Here is a 12,171-nt window from a genome sequence, read left to right as displayed (position 1 = left end):
GATCTCAGGGTCCTGAAATTGAGCCTGGAGTTGGGCTGTGCATTGTGTGTCGAGCCTGCCTCCCTAAGATTCTCTTTCTCTCTCCTTCACACACCTCCCCACCCACCCACCCCCACAGGCACTCTATCTCTCTCTAAAAAGAAAAAAAAAGAAATGTAGATTTGCATTTCACAACTGAGTTCCCCCTACTAATCTGAAGAAAGTGATACAGGGTGAAGCCCCCTCATTTGCATAACAGTCTAATGCCCTAGTTTTCTTTTTTTAATTTCTTATTAAGATTTTATTATTTTATTTATTCATAAGAGAAACAGAGAGCGAGAGAGGCAGAGACATAGACAGAGGGAGAAGCAGGCTATCCATGCAGGGAGCCCGATGTGGGACTCGATCCCAGGACCCCGGGATCATGCCCTGAGCCAAAGGTAGATGCTCAACCTCTGAGCCACCCAGGCATCCTTAGTTTTCTTTTGTAAGATTTGTTTTTTAAGATTTTATTTATTTATTTGAGAGAGATAGCAAGGGAGAGCACAAGCCAAGGAGAGAGGCAGAAATGGACTCCCCACCCTGGCAGGGAGCCTGTGATGCAGGGCTCAATCCTGGGGTTTCTAGAACCATGACCTGAGCCAAAGGCAGATGCTTAACCAACTGAGCCACCCAGGTGCCCTCTAATGCCCTGATTTTCATTAGGAAGTTTGACAAAGGAGTCATACCACTGACAGGATCATTTCTGAGTGTCACAAACAACCAACTTACATTTTCCCCAGAACATAGATCATTTGAAACAAATCATTTCTCCAGTCAGTATCATTTAGCCCCTTAGTTTTAACCAGTTTCCCAGAGAAATTTTACACCATGGTTTCTAAAATATGAGGCAAACAGTACAAATTTGTCTTCCTTTTACTTTTGGGGAGTTGTTGGTAAGTGGAGTGATAGCCAGGTGCGAATATGAGGTAAAGAGGGAGAAGAGGAAATCATTGGTCACTAGATAATTCACAATCCGTAGAGTAGAAGGATGACCAAATTATCCAAAATCTGGATGGTTAAAGGAAGATTCTACAATTTTGAAAACCAACTTCAGACTCATCATATCCAGATCTAATACGAACTGTCCACCTTAAAAATTAAACAACAGAGGTTATGGAGCAGCAAATGAGTTTATTCAGGAATAGCAAGAGGAAATGCAATTCAGGACACTCAAGTGATGACAAACCATAGGCAAGTACAGAGAGCAGAGGAGGAGAGTGTCCTTGTGTTCTTTTAAGAGGAAAGGAAGGAGCTGGAAGGGGTGGTTTTGAACACAAATCTATTGGAGGAAAATGAGCATTGGAAGTGGCTGCAGGTGAGGGCAGCTTGCTATTGCTGGGCTGGGAGGAAATCTTCCTTTTTCCTACTAAGCTGTGCAAGCTTCCATGAGTAATAGTGCATGAGAGCTCCCCCTTCATGGCTTCGTTATTCCTTTTTTTTTTTTAATGATTTTATTTATTTATTCATAGAGACACAGAGAGAGAGAGAGAGAGAGAGGCACAGGCAGAGGGAGAGGGAGAAGCAAGCTCCACGCAGGGAGCCCAACATGGGACTCGATCCAGGGTCCCCAGGATCAAACCCCGGGCTGCAGGCGGCGCTAAACCGCTGCGCCACCAGGGCTGCCCCGTTATTCTATTTTGAATGAGGTTTCCTTTATGTATTTTTACAGAACTGAGCCTGGGTGACCAGGCACTCACAGAGTTAATGGCAGTGGGAGTAGGCAAATTGAGATTCAGCTGAGTACCTAAGAGGGGCTGAGAGAGAAGAAAATGCAATAGAGGCATTTCTGAGGAATAAAGAAGAGCTCTCTCAGAGAATAGCTTCCAAGGAAGTAGGTTCTGTCTCCCGGGTCCCCTCTTGGCTTACTTTCTCCTTTCTGCTTGCACTTTGCTCCATAGTTATCAGCAAGGTGATTTGCTAGAGAGCAATGGGGCAAGTGTGGCTATTACTGAATCTGGTCAAGTTTCTTGCCACACCCAGGTGTTCATCCTACCCACATCTTTTTCATGCCTGGTCACCATTTGAGAGGTCACTTGAGTGGTGCTAGTCTGAAGGCTAGGAAGGGAATAGGAACTAGGGCTGCCCAAACCACCTGTCATTAGCTTCTTTTTCCCAAAGAAGACCTTTCCTATAAATGAAATCATATAATATGTGGCCTTTTGTGTCTGGCTTCTTTCACTTAGCATGTGTTTTTGAAGTTCACCAATGTTATAATATGTATTAGTTCATTCTTCTTTTACTTCTTTTTTAAAGATGTATTTATTATTTTAGAGGTAGGGTGAGAGGGAATCTTAAGCAGATCCTGCCCTGAGCACAGAGCCTGATACAGGGCTCAATCACATGACCCTGAGATCACGAACTGAGCCAAATCACGAATTGGATGCTTAACTGGCTGTGCCATCCAGGTGCCCTCATTCCTCTTCTTAAAACAAACTTATTTAAAAAAATAAAATAAAACAAACTTATTGAGAGCTAATTCACATAAACAGTTCACTTAGAGTGTACCACATAAAGTATACAATTCAGTGGTTTTGACTACATTCACATATATATTCAATTATCACCACAGTAAACTTTAGAACATATTAATCACCTCAAAAAGAAACCCTGTACCCTTTAGCTATCTCTCTTTTATTCATCATGTCCCTTCCCTTCCACTAGCCCTAATCCATCTATCTCTAGAGATTTACCTACTTTAGACTTTCATATGAATGCACCATATATGTCAACTTTTGTGACTTTTTTCATTTAGCATAATAGTTTTCAGTGTTTATGCAATTTGTAGCATGTATCAATACTTCATTCCTTATTTCTTTTTATTGTGAAATGTACATATCATAGAATTTACCAGTTTAAACATTTTAAATATACATACAGTTTTATTGGTACTAAGTATATTTATATTGTTGTCTGGTCATCACCACTATCTACATACTTCTTCCAACTTCCCAAACTGATACTTTATACCCATTACATGCTAGTTCTATATTCCCCCTCTCTCAAGCCCCTGGAAACCACTATTCTGTTTTGTCTCTATAAATTTGAATAGTCTAGGTATTTCAAATAAGTGGAATCATACAAATATGTCTTTTTGTGACTGGCCCATTTCACTTAACATAATTGTTTTTTAGCTTCTATTAATGGATTGTTCATTGCAGTTGTATAACAATATAATTTTTAAAAATATTGATCTTGGGGCACCCGGCTGTCTCAGTCAGAAGAACATGTGACTTTTTTTTTTTTTTTAAGATTTTATTTATTTATTCATGAGAGACAGAGAGAGAGACAGGCAGAGGGAGAAGCAGGCTCCATGCAGGGAGCCCAATGTGGGACTCGATCCCGGGACCCCAGGATCACACCCTGGGCAGAAGGCAGTTGCTAAACCACTGAGCCACCCAGGGATCCCCTTGTTTTCTTTGTATAAGTAGGCTTCACTCCAGCATGGAGCCCAATATGAGGCTCAAACTCATGACCATGAGATCAAGACCTAAGCCAAGATCAAGAGTCAGACACTTAACTGAGTCACCTAAGCACTTCAGCTGTGTGTTTTTAATAGATGATCTTTATCAGGTTGAGGAAGTTCCCTTCTATTCCTAATTTGTTGAGTGTTTTTTATCATGAAAGGGTGTTGGGTTTTGTCAAATTTTTCTTCTTTGTCTGTTGAGATGATCATGTAATTTTTTTCCATTCTAGTAACAGAACGTATTACATGAACTGATTTTCAGATGTTGAACCAACCTGGCATTGTAGTTTTTTCCTTTTTATTCCTGAGTGGTATTCCAATGAATGAATATACCACATTTGTATTCATCCATTGAAGGAAGTTTGGGTTGTTTCCAGTTGGGCTATTATGAATAACACTGCTATAAACATTCATATAAAAGTCTTCATGTGGGAGTGCATGAGTAGCTCAGTCAGTTGGGCACCTACCTTTGACTCGGTCATGGTCCCAGGGTCCTGGGTTGGAACCCCACATTGGACTCCCTGCTCAGCAGGGAGTCTGCTTCTCCCTCTCCCTCTTTCCCAGCTGTGCACTCATTCTCACTCACTCACTTTCTCTCTCAAATAAATAAATAAAATCATTTTTTTAAGATTTTATTTATTTATTCATGAGAGACACAGAGAGAGAGAGAGGCAGAGAGACAGGCAGAGGGAGAAGGAGGCTCCATGCAGGGAACCTGATGTGGGATTCAATCCCAGGACCCCGGGGTCACGCCCTGGGCTGAAGGCGGCGTGCTAAACCGCTAAGCCACCTGGGCTGCCCAGCAGCACTTTTTTTTTTTTTAAGATTGTTTTTATTTGGGGGATCCCTGGGTGGCGCAGCGGTTTAGCGCCTGCCTTTGGCCCAGGGTGCGATCCTGGGGACCCGGGATCGAGTCCCACGTCGGGCTCCCGGTGCATGGAGCCTGCTTCTCCCTCTGCCTGTGTCTCTGCCTCTCTCTCTCTCTGTGTGACTATCATAAATAAATTAAAAAATAAAAAATAAAAAAAAAATAAAGATTGTTTTTATTTATTTGACAGAGAATGAGAGTACAATCAAGGGGAATAGCAGGCAGAGTGAGAGGGGGAAGCAGGCTCCTCACTGAGCAGGGAGTCCCTAGTGCTCTTGATCCTAGGACCCTGGGATCAGGACCTGAGCCAAAGGGAGACGCTTCACTGACTGAGCCACCCAGGTGCCCCTGGGCCAGCACTTTTTTTTTGGGGGGGGGGGGGGCAGCACTTTAATTGTTTCTCTTTTTAATTTTAGCCATTCTAGTGGTGCTAGATGATATCTCATTGTGGGTTTTTTTCTTCATTATGTTTTTTTTTTAAGATTTTATTTATTTATTCATGAGAGACACAGAGAGAGAGAGAGGCACAGACACAGGAGAGGGAGAAGCAGGCCCCCGCAGGGAGCCCAGCGTGGGACTTGATCCCGAGTCTCCAGGATCACACCCCAGGGGGTGCTAAACCACTGAGCCACCCGGGCTGCCCCTTCATTATGGTTTTAATTTGCATTTCTCTGATGGATAATGATGTTGAACATTTTTTCAACTGCTTATTTTCATGTGCTTTTTAGTCATTCATACATTTTCTTGAGTGAAATGTGTGTTGAATTCTTTTTTTTTTTTTTAAGATTTATTTATTTATTTATTCATAGACACAGAGGGAGAGAGGCAGAGACACAGGGAGAGGGAGAAGCAGGCTCCATGCAGGGAGCCCGATGTGGGACTCCATCCTGGGTCTCCAGGATCACACCCCAGGCTGCAGGCGGCGCCAAGCCGCTGCGCCAACAGGGCTGCCCTGTGTGTTGAATTCTTTTGCCCATTTTTAAATTCTGTTGTTTTGACAAAAAGCATGTTTAATAGCACTGTATGGTGACAGGTGGTAGCTACACTTGTGGTCAACATAGTATAACATATAGACTTGGGGATCACTGTGTTGCATACCTGAAACTAATGTAACATTCTGTGTCAACCATACTTCAATAATAATAATAACAAGAAAGAATGGTAAAGTCAGTGCAGGAGGAGAGGAGAATGAAGCTTGAGAGGAAGAATTTTTTTTCCTTTAAGTAGGCTCCATGTCCATTGTGGGACTCTTGAGATCAAGAGTCACATGCTCTACTGATTGAGCCAGCCAGGTGCCCCGAAAGGAAGAAATTTATTATACTCACATATCCTAGAGAGAGGTCACTGCACACTCTGCAGGGCCACATAGCAAGCACCAGCATTGGTCTCGAGGTGGAGCATTGTCCATGGCCCTTGCTGGGCTTTCCATGGAAAAGGCAAGGCAGGACAGTTTAGGATTGGCTAGTTTAAAATAATTTTGGTCAGCTGTAAGCTATAGAGGTGGTCCTTAGTTACCTGGTACTGGGATCTAGAGTCATTTAGGGCAAGGGAAATGCAGTTTACCCTTAAGCAATGTGGGGGTTGGGGCACCAGCACACCCTGTCTCCCACCCTGTGTGCAGTCTAAAATCTGCATATACCTTTTGACTCCCCTAAAACTTTACTAATAGTGTACTGATGCCTGAAAGCCTTACTGCTAACATAAACAGTCAACACATATTTTGCATGTTGTATATTTTATATACTGTATCCTTACAATAAAGTAAGCTAGAGAAAAGAAAATAGGGGCGCCTGGGTGACTTAGTTGGTTAAGCATCTGCCTTTGGCTCAGGTCATGATCCCGGAACCCTGGGATCAAGCCCCTGTGACCGACTCTGCTTGGCAGGGAACCTACTTCTCCCTCTCCTCCTGAGCTCAAGTTCTCTATCATTACCTCTCTCTCTCAAATAAATAAATTAAAAATATATTTTTTAAAAAAGAAAAGAAAATGTTATTGGGAAAATATAAGGCAGAGAAAGTACATTTATAGTACTGTAGTATGTTTATTGAAAAAATTCCACGTCTAGGGAGATCCCTGGGTGGCTCAGCGGTTTAGCGCCTGCCTTCGGCCCAGGGCGCAATCCTGGAGACCTGGGGTCGAGTCCCACGTCGGGCTCCCTGCATGGAGCCTGCTTCTCCCTCTGCCTGTGTCTCTGCCTCTCTCTCTCTCTCTCTCTCTCTCTATGTCTATCATGAATAAATAAATAAAATCATCTTTAAAAAAAAATTCTATGTCTAAGTAGACCTGCACAGTTCAAACCTGGGCTGTCCAAGGGCCAACTGTATTGGCTTAGCATGTGAAAGTGCTATCAGAAGTAGTTGGTAGGCATATGAAAGGGATGCTTGAAGGCTACTCTGGGAGGGGCAGACTCTCCTCAGCCAGAAAGGTGTTTTAAGGTCATACTGTCAAATACATGTCAAAATGTCCTAATATATAGAAATTTTTAAAAATATTTACAATTCAACATGCTTATCTTAATGACTTTTTTTTGAAGATTTTATTTATTTATTCATGAGACACAGAGAGAGAGGCAGAGACACAGGCAGAGGGAGAAGCAGGCCCCTCCCAGGGAGTCCAACGTGGGACCCGATCCCCGGACCAGGATCACACCCCAAGTAGAAGGCAAGATGCTCAACCTGTGAGCCACCCAGGCATCCCTCTTATGATGATCTATTTTAAATACTTTTTTTGGGTCAAAAACTCAGAGTTGTATTTTTTTTAAAGAGTTTATTTATTTATTCATGAGACACAGAGCGGGGGGCAGAGACACAGGCAGAGGGAGAAGCAGGCTCCATGTAGGGAGCCTGACACGGGACTCGATCCCGGGTCTTCAGGATCTCGCCCTGGGCTGAAGACGGCACTAAACCGTTGAGCCACCCGGGCTGCCCAGAGTTGTATATTTTTAATACATTCAATGTACAGGAAGTGTCTGCCATATATATATACTGACAATGTCCTCTGTCAAATACTTCATCTTCCATTGAAATAAACTAATCATGGCCCTGTGATAACAATAATATCTTACTCTGAAGTTGAATGGCTAAATAGACTGAGAAGATATGGCATCTTGCCGTGAATTTATCCTTGAATGCAATAAAGTGACTTCATCTGCTGCATTTCTTGCCTACATTCTCTGCTTTGTTCTCACAGGATCCTCCCTCAGGAGGAGTTTTGATAGTAGTCAGAGCAAAAGACTGGAGGTAAGTGAAAATTTCTTTTATCCTGTCACCTGTTGATGGAAATTTGGATTGCTGCATCTGTTTGACACTGCTTCCTAATCCACAGAGAAAACGGTGGCACTCACCACCACACCTACCACTGAAAGCACCTGTACTCATTACACTCTGTCCTTCTCCTGCATATATATAGCTGGACTATCTCTGCTCCCAAAGCCAAGTCCTTGACTTGGGTACTAGATCTCTTCTCCTCTCAACTACTCAGAGACACTGCACCTGCCAGCCATGTGCCCCTCTGTCTTCAGTGTGTCCTGTTTGCATAATCTCCATTAGCAAATATACAAAACTATATGATCTTTCACTGTGATTGTGATTGGGGTTCATGGTATTGTTGGAAAGACATCATTTATAGGCACAACAGGGCCTGTAAATAAAAGTATGAAAATGAAAAATTAAAGCATAAGGTAGCAAATGATAATGTGCTAAGTTTCATGGCTTCTTTAATAATATAAGTTCAGAAGGTAGATAAGTGTGGTTTTAGGTGGTATAGAGAAACAGAATGGAGGACAGCTTTCTGAAATGCTATATTTATCAGAGTTCTCAGTCACAAGCAATGGAAATAGATTCTGGTTTTTTAAGTTAAGCTATAAATAGCTCACAGAATCACTGGGAAAATTGGAGAACCAGGCTCAGAGCCTAACTGGCTAAGACCACAGCCAAAAATCACTCCATAAACACTGGTGAGGATACCACTGTCCACTAGATGTCACACCTCACACCACTGACGCCATCAGGCTGAGAACTGAGCTCCACAGGACTGCCAGGAACACTCTTCCATTGATTCTGCTTCTTTCCACCAATAAGTCCAGAGTCAAAGTCTAAGGTAACTGCATCTGATCAGCCCAGCCCAGGTCAGTGCCAGCTGCAGAAGGGGCTGGGAGAGCACATACTTGGCATTTTCAGCTTCTAGCATGACTAGTGGGTTCTGCATAAAAGATTCATAAGAAATTCTGTGATGCTGAGTAGCCTCCCCCAACCCCTTCAAGAAAGAAATGTCCAACTATCATTGGCCAAACCTAGAGGGCAGGAAAAGAAAGGGAAATGTTGGTCAAAGATGGAGAAGTGGTCTAGGATGATGGAAATGATTCTTGAGGAAGCCTAGGAGGAGTATTCATGGAAAGAAAAGCTAGGGGGCCAAGTGCCTTGAAGAATTCTAGGAAGGGTAGGAGTGCACTTTGTATTTGGAAGTCTTCACCAAGGGCAATTTTCTTAAAAATTTTATTTATTTATTCATGAGAGACACACACACAGAGAGAGAGAGAGAGAGAGGCAGAGACACAGGCTCCGTGCAAGGAGCCTGACGTGGGACTCGATCCTGGGTCTCCAGGATCAGGCCCTGGGCTGAAGTGAAGGCGGTGCTAAACCACTGAGCCACCAGGGCTGCCCACCAAGGGCAATTTTAATGGAATGTCAATTTCAGTGGCATGTTGAGGTCAAAGCCAATTACAGAGACTTGGGAAGAAAATGAGGATAAAGACTGGGAGGAATCTGGCATCAGAAATATTGAGGGGTGCCTGGCTGGCTCAGTTGGTGGAACATGTGACTCTAGATCTGGGGGTTGTGAGTTTGAGCCCTACTTTGGGTGCAGAGATTACTTAAAAATAAAATCTTAAAAAATATATATTTTGAAAATGTTTGCCTCTGTTAATCATCACAAAAACACTATGGGTTTTGATTACTCGTGAGGATGATTATCTTTCAGTGGGTTTTTTGGGGGGGACACTTGCATTCCTCTTTTGTGAACAGCCCATTCATATCTTTGCTTATTTTTCTATCGAGGTGTTTTTCTCCCAAGGAATTGCAGGTGCTTTTTATTGATTACGGGTGTTAACCCTCTATCTGTCATATGTGTTGCAAATATTTATTCCCCACTTACTGTCTTTGGATTTCCTTTACCATGTCTTTTGCTATACAGTTTTAAATTTTATGTTGCCAAATGTGTCTATTCCTTTGTGCATCAGAACTGTTGCTCTCATCCTATAGTTACACAAATGTTTGACATGATTTTCCTCTAATATTTTTATTATTTTATCTGGATCTTTTTTAATCCACATGGCCTGTCAGTTAACACATGTACAAGTGTTTCTTGAGTGGAATTGCTAGGTCATTGGTTCACAAGTGTTCAAATTCACAAGATGGTGTCATGTTGTTTGCCAAGTAGTTGAACCAAATTACACTCGCATTAGTAGTGGATGAGAATTTCTATATTTTCTGATACCTGGCATTATGAGGCTTCTTAATTTTTAAGAAACTGGTGGCTATATACAGTATCTCATATAATCTTTTAAAAATCCTTTTTGTTTTTGTTCATTTAGATATAATTTACATACACATATGTATGCACAGATCTCAAATAAGTTTGAGCAGTTATGACAAACTATCATTGCCCTAATCAAACTCTACAACATTATCATCACCCCAGAAAGTTCCCTCCTACCCCTTTCTTTTTTTTTTTTAATTTTTATTTATTTATGATAGACACAGAGAGAGAGAGAGGCAGAGACACAGGCAGAGGGAGAAGCAGGCTCCATGCACCGGGAGCCCGATGTGGGACTCGATCCCCGGTCTCCGGGATCGCGCCCTGGGCCAAAGGCAGGCGCCAAACCACTGCGCCACCCAGGGATCCCCTCCTACCCCTTTCTAATCAATTCCTGGCCCCCAAAGAGGCAGCCAAAGTTCTGGTTGTATTGCCATGAATTAATTTTGCTGGCTTCCACATTTTATATGAATACAGTTTGGGTTCTTTTGTGTCTGGCTTCTTTTCTTTAACATTCTTTTTTGAGATTAGTCTATGCTATTGTATATGTCAGTAGCTTGTCCTTTTTATTTCTGTCTAATATTCCACTCCAAAGCTGTATCCTCATTTGTTTATCTTTTCATCTGTTGATGGAAATTTGGGTTGTTTCCATCAGAAAAACTTCCAGCAGAAGTTATTAATCTTAATAAAGTCCAATTTGGGGATCCCTGGGTGGCGTAGCGGTTTGGCGCCTGCCTTTGGCCCAGGGCGCGATCCTGGAGACCTGGGATCGAATCCCACATCGGGCTCCCGGTGCGTGGAGCCTGCTTCTCCCTCTGCCTATGTCTCTGCCTCTCTCTCTGTGACTATCATAAATAAATAAAAAATTAAAAAAATATAATAAAGTCCAATTTGTCTTTTTTTCTTGTATGGCCAGTGCCTTTTACATCCTATCTAAGAAATCTTTGTCTACCTCAAGATTGTTGGGGTTTCTTAAAAAGATTTTATTTATTTATTCATGAGAGACACACAAAGAGACAGAGAGACACAGGCAGAGGGAGAAGCAGGCTCCTGGTGGGGAGCCTGACACAAGACTCAATCCCAGGACCCTGGGATCACTTCCTGACCCAAAGGCAGACACTCAACTGATAAGCCACCCAGGTGTCCCTCTACCTTGAGATTGTGAAGGCATTCTATATTGTATTAGTTTTCTAGGACTATATGATCTGTTTTTCACTCATAGTACTTCTGACATCAAATGTGAGTTTTTTTTCCATACCAAGCATTTTCTGCAAACATCGACTAAATGTCTTACAATTCATTTCTGACACTAACTACCTAGAATAAGTTCAGACTCTACAGGTTTAAGGTTTTAATCCCAAAATTGCCATCACCTCAAATGCCCATTGAAAGTTCCAGGTTGCCACCTGCACTTCTGACCAACTGGCTATAACTTGTGAGAGTTCTCACAACTCCCATCTCAGATTCAATAATTTGATAGAATGGCTCACAGAACTCAAGAAAATCCTTTACTTACTATTACTGGTTTATTGTAAGAGACGCATCTCAGGGTTAGCCACATGGAAGAGACACATAGAACAAGATATGGGGTAAGGGACAAGGAGCTTCCTCTGGGCATGCTATACTCCTAGAACTTTGATATGTTCACCCCATCATTAGGGGTTCCATTATTTAAGCATGATTGATTAAATCATTGGCTATTGGGAATTAACTCAATCTCTAGCTCCCTTCCCTTTCCTAGAGGTGGGGAGTGGAGGATGGGACTGACACTTCTAACCCTTTAATGAAGCCTTGGTCTTAAGGCTATCAACCCCTTTACCCCCAAAGCCATTTACAGGTTCCCAGCCACTAGTCATCTAATTTCACTCAGTTGATTACAAGGATTTTAGAAGTTCTGTGCCAGGAACTGGGGACAAAGACCAAACATATTTCTTTCTTCCTTCCTTTTTTTCAAAAAAAATTTTTATAAGGTTCTGTAACCAAACCAATGTGAGTTCCTTCTTTGGTGAGTCAGAAACTGCACCAGGTTGAGTTGTCACACAAAGTACACTTTATTTGCAGCAAATAGGATCACAGGGAATAGCTTGCAAAGTCATGGCTTCCTGGAGCAAGGGTGGATGGGTTCCTTTTATTTAGGGTTAGAATGAATATTTAGTTAGAGAAGCCTTGTAATATGTACAGGTGGCAAAGATAGTGCAGGCACCTTAAGGAAACATGCCTATACATACATTGTTGTTATGTAAATGAGGCTTGTGTTCCTCCCTGGGTGGAGATTTAGGATTCTAAT

The 12,171-nt window shown here is 42.2% G+C and overlaps 1 long non-coding RNA gene across 3 annotated transcripts in view; it reads left to right on the top strand.

Annotated features, from left to right (window-relative positions):
- The window catches only part of LOC112641627 (uncharacterized), a 47,044-nt gene that overhangs the window by 1,501 nt on the left and 33,372 nt on the right, over window positions 1-12,171 (top strand). For all 3 annotated transcript variants that reach the window (XR_004804078.2, XR_003124738.3, XR_004804080.2), the window contains exon 2: window positions 7,542-7,591. This is a non-coding gene — a long non-coding RNA (uncharacterized LOC112641627). The remainder of the gene's footprint in view (window positions 1-7,541; window positions 7,592-12,171) is intronic.

Source organism: Canis lupus, chromosome 12, assembly GCF_003254725.2.
Source record: "Canis lupus dingo isolate Sandy chromosome 12, ASM325472v2, whole genome shotgun sequence".
Classification (NCBI taxonomy): Eukaryota; Metazoa; Chordata; class Mammalia; order Carnivora; family Canidae; genus Canis; species Canis lupus.
This window is presented reverse-complemented; position numbering and strand designations above follow the sequence as displayed.